Here is a 5,342-nt window from a genome sequence, read left to right as displayed (position 1 = left end):
ATGGACATGCATCCTGCTTCTCAAACTGGTGTATGACGACGTCAACAACCCTTTTAACTATCCTTCCAGAGCTATAGAGTTTCTGACTCTGTTTCTATCAAGGTGATGGTAATTATGGGAGATCACTTTCTATTTCTGTTTTAAACATTATTTTTAATGTTACGTAGACATGTGTTTAAAATGTACATTTTTGCAGGCAGGAGGGGAGAGTATGACCATTTAAAAATCTGAATCTTATAAGTGACCTAGATGCCAGCTAAGAATTTAAGAAGGAGACAAGTTGCAAATCCAAGCAATTAATTATTAAATATTTAAAAGCCAAGTATAGTACCTCTGGGCAGAGAGGCCCTTTCCTTTGAGGAGGTAAAAACTAATTGCAAACACAGAGCTGTTGAGCAGTCACACTGTGAAGCATGGGGTGCACTTAGCAGTTATCGTCTTCTGTTGGCTGAGCCACATGAAAAGAAAGGTGAAGATCCAACAAAAATGTATTTCAAACCCCTTGGGAAATTTATTCAATAAGTCTACATGAAAAGGAATAGATGGTAATGAAAGCCAGGGAGAAAGGCAGATGGGGGATGTTTACTCTGAGTTGCAGGGAGGTTTGTGAGTTCTGAGGCTTTCAATCCCTGAAAGAGAGATCTAGCACATAATAGGTGCTCAAAAATTATTAAAATAACTAGCAAATCAATGAATGGATGGATAACTTTCCCCCCTATGTTTCAGAAAAGAGGAAATTTAATAAATATTATTGAAAAGAATACTTGTGATGGATTGAATGTTTATGTCCCTCTCCAATTCATATGTTGAAGTTCTACCCACCATCAACATGATGGAATTGAGAGGTGGAATTGGCATTTGGGAGGTAATTAGGGTTAGATAACAGCATAGGTGTGGGGCCTTGGTCTGATGGGATTAGTGCCCTTATAAAAAGAGACACTGGAGAGTTTGGCCTTCTCTCTCTCCCCCACTGCACAAAGAAGAGGTTATGTGAGAATGCAAGAAGAAGGGAGCCATCTGTAAGCCAGGAAAAGAGTCCTTCCCAGGAAACAAAGAGCCTGGCACCTTGATTTGGGACTTCTCAGCCTCCAGACTGTTAAAAATAAATGTCTGTAGTATTTGTTATGGCAACCTGAACAGACTAAGTCCTTATATATCTTTAAATATTACTCTACTTGAAGTTTTAGTCATTCAGTCATGTTTGACTCTTTGTGACCCCATGGACTATAGCCTGCCAGGTTCCTCTGTCCATGGAATTCTCCAGTCAAGAATACTGGAATGGGTAGAAGTGAATGGGAATTCACTTCTCCAAGGGATCTTCCCGACCCAGGGATTGAACCCACGTCTCTTGCATAGAAGCAAATTCTTTACTGTCTGAGCCACCTTGTAACTTGTATAGTTATACAATAGTGTGTGTGTGTGTGTATATATATACACACACATACATACACACATATATATGTATATGTATAGATTGATCATTTTAATGATTTTTTAATTAAGTAGTTAATTTGAATGTGAAATAACTTGCCAGTTGAATGAGAATCATAGTATTTTCTATGACTCAGAAGTCCATGTCCAAGAAGAAATTGGTACTCAGATCATAGGAACAATTCTAGAGCCCTACAGTCAATGTGGTGGCATAATACCAACATGTAGGCAGCATACCAAAGAAGAAATTCTAGTTTCTACACTACAGCTAAGACATAAACTCACTTTGCAGTCACTTTCTCTTCTTTTTCCTCTCTTTCTTTCTTCCTTGTATTGGACCTTTGGGACACATAACAGATAGAAAAGCAAACAGAGGCCATGGGGCTTTGAGACAGGGTATGCTGGATACATGATAACTGCCATAATAAGAGATTTCAGAGGAGACTCAAATCCCTCAGGGCCTTCTTCCTGAGGTCAAGTTTCTGGGGTTGCAGAGTGTCAGCAGACATATTTCTTTCTCTCTCTCTCTGTCCTCCTCACAGTGCATACAAACCATTCCTTAACTAGCAAAGTGCGGTACTAGCAAATTTTAGAAAGTACTAGCAAATCCTGGTTATGAGAGCTCTTGCTTCACCTGTGGGAGCAGTCCTTTCTTTGGGTATACATAGCCAGGAGCTGATAGCTTTTCCTAAAATTTATCATAAAGATGGTAGAGTAAAAGAGCAGTTGAATCCTGGGGACTAGGGTCAGATCTCATGTCTATTTCTTATTGACTATGATCCTTAGTACCTCACTTAATCCTTCTGAGACTTCCTCCTTCTCTGTAAAATGGGGCTAGTAATTTCTTCCCTACCTGCTTCAGTGAGTTGATCTCAGAAACAAATGAGGCACATTTGGATGTACAAAAGCGTTTTGTAAAACATAATACTCTATGCTGGTGGTGGGCAAACTCTGGTTTACAAGCCAAATCCATACATCCCTCTGCTTGTTCTGTATGGCTCGCAAGCTATGGCTGATTTTTACATTTTTAAATGGTTGAGAAGATTTTATGACATGAAAATTATGAGATCAGATTCAGTGTTTGTATGAATGAGTGTGTATGCTCAGCTGGTAAAGAATCTGCCTGCAATGCGGGAGGCCCAGATTCAACCCCTGGGTCAGGAAGATACCCTGGAGAAGGGAATGGCAATCCACTCTAGTATTGGACAGAGGAGCCTGGAGAGCTACAGTCCACGGAGTTGCAAAGAGTCGGACATGACTGAGCGACTAACAGACACACACACACACACACACACACACACACTCTAAGAACAGCGCATATGCCAGCTTGTTTAACCCTTAAACTGTACTGTCCTGGTAACCACCATTGCACACTGCCTATGACAGAGGAGAACAGTCCATCAAAAGCTCAGCATGGAGCCTCACTAGAAACAAAAGCAGGTGAGATTGCAGTGTGGTTCTAGGAAGTAAAGTTTATTTTCTGAACCAATGTTTTGCAGATAAGGAAGCTGGTTTGAAGACTGGTCACACATGACAAATGACAAATAACCCAGTTCTTTGTCTGATAACCCAGGTCTGACCATATCTTTTCAGTGTACAAGGTCATTATTTTCACCTACTTATGCTATCAGAAATTAAAGTGATAGATTTGACCCTACCAAATCTCCATAATACAACTCAGCCATACTTGACATTAATATCAAAAGCATCTTGGAATTCATCCAAAGGATTTTGTTCTGGACGGACCATAAAGATATTGATCACTTTTTAATGTAGAGTACGGTCAGTGGTACAAATGCTGAGATGACCTTTAAAGTAGGCAATGTACTCATTTTAACTGAGCTTCACCTGTGTTGCAATGTACTCATTTATGAAACTGGTCCACCCACAAGCCCTTGAAGAGAAAGACCCACCTCCATCCAGTCCCTGTAACTGAAACAGACACTTGTTATATTAATTGCCACTGCCGATGAGCCTTGGACGATTTGCTCGAAGGCCACAGGTTTAGAGACTAGCCTATGGCTTTTGCAACGTGTCTTAAAAAGATGGGCCATGGCAGCCCCGCCACCCCGCCAGTTGCCACCCCATCGTGCTGTGCAAGAAGACGGTGGGGTCTGTGGCCGACAGCGATGCAGTGGTGAACTAGATGATGCGCATTTAAACAACTCCTTGGGCTCTCCAGTTCAAGCCGACATATACTTGCCATGACTGAGAGTGCTATTTTGTGGGCACATTAGAGGTGGCATGAGACCAGGCAAGAAAGTGTTAGTGATGGGCATTGTAAACCTCAACCCAGAGAGCTTTGCCATCAGATTGACCTGTGGTGATTTGGAAGATCCTCCCGCAGAGGTGGCAATTGAACTCAAAGCAGTGTTCACAGATCGGCAGCGACTCAGAAATTCTTGTATATTTGGGGAAAGAGGTGAAGAACAGTCAGCGATCCCTTACTTCCCATTCATCCCAGACCAGCCATTCAGGATGGAAATCCTTTGTTAGCATCCGGGTTTCAGAGTGTTTGTGGATGGACAAACACTTTTTGATTTTTACCACCGCATTCAAACGTTATCTGCAATGGACACCATAAAGATCAACGGAGACCTCCAGATCACTAAGCTTGGCTGATGTTGTTTAAACCACATCTGTTTCAGAGCATCTGGTGCCACAACTGTCTGACTGTTGGTCTGAAAGAAGTGTCCTAGCAAGGTCTGAAGACTTAAAAAGAAAACAAAAAGGCAGACTTCACTGTTTCTTCTATCTGTGCAGTTTAAACCCAAATGACTTCAGTGGTGGTTTGCCCTTAGGAAGCTGTCAGAACTAAGACACGGAGCCATCATTCCCAGAACAAAGTAATACATTTATGCTGGATTTTATTCAGACTTAACTGAAATGGATTTGTGATTTGGTAACAAGTTATTCATCTTTTCAAAGCAAGGTGATATTTAGAACAAAAGTACCAAAGACTTAACAAAGATGGCACATAGGAATCACCGCATTTCTGCACTCAAGTGGAATTGTGTAGCACAACCAACATTTTAGTCAGGGTATTTAGCATAGAATGTAGGTTGTTCAAGGTTTTTTTTTTTTTTTTTCCTTTTTGCACAGCATAATGTTAACTCAGATTTTTTTAAGCTTTCTTGTAGTTATTTCTACTAAGTGTATGTGTTAGAGAATGATTAATGTCTCAGAAACAGTTAGTTATGAACTTTTGAATGTACACTTATCTTAGGTCTGGGTAGGGAAATTACCTATTACCGTCATAAGAAAGGTGATTTTCTACCTTAAAGAGTCGAGTCTTATCCTCTTACCCCTAAACTTAGGATCTCTTGATATAAATTGCTGTTAAGTGCTTTTGGGGAAACTTTGCAACAGTTCAGTAAGACTGCTTTTCAAAGTTTTTGATGATTATGTAAAATTCTATTGCTTTTTATCTTTACTGTGAATTAGCACAGTATGGCTTCCTTAAGACTAAATACTTTTCCCTAGATCTACATAATAGCTCATGGAGTTGTTATTAATCTAATTGAAAACACAGTAACAGGTAATTGCATTGACAGTTTTTAAAATGGACTGTTAATATACATTTTTAAAGGTATAGTATGAAAATGATTTGGGAATGCAATGGAAAGCAGAAGCAAATGGGCCCAAAGAACTTACTTGGAAAGAATTTATATCAACTTAAGCTGTTAGCTCTTTGTATGACTTTTATTATGTGACCCTCACCCATCCCTAAGCAATGACTTTGGAGCTTCAGAGTAGAAGATGCTTCCTACTGCGTGGGCTCTGCTGAGATAGTATGATAAGATAGGATCCAACCTAGGAAATGATCCACTTAGTTTATCTGAAAAGTTAACTCCCAGGACTCTAGGTCTTTGAGTCCAGCCAATAGTGTGAATGCTCCAGTGAAGCTCTGG

The 5,342-nt window shown here is 40.2% G+C and overlaps 1 pseudogene; it reads left to right on the top strand.

The window, feature by feature from the left end:
- Positions 1 to 3,464: 3,464 nt before the first annotated feature.
- LOC113890471 lies at positions 3,465 to 4,113 on the top strand (annotated as a pseudogene).
- Positions 4,114 to 5,342: the final 1,229 nt, after the last annotated feature.

This window comes from Bos indicus x Bos taurus, chromosome 3 (assembly GCF_003369695.1).
Source record: "Bos indicus x Bos taurus breed Angus x Brahman F1 hybrid chromosome 3, Bos_hybrid_MaternalHap_v2.0, whole genome shotgun sequence".
NCBI lineage: Eukaryota > Metazoa > Chordata > Mammalia > Artiodactyla > Bovidae > Bos > Bos indicus x Bos taurus.
Note: the sequence above shows the minus strand (reverse complement) of the source record. Positions and strands in the feature narration are given on the sequence as shown.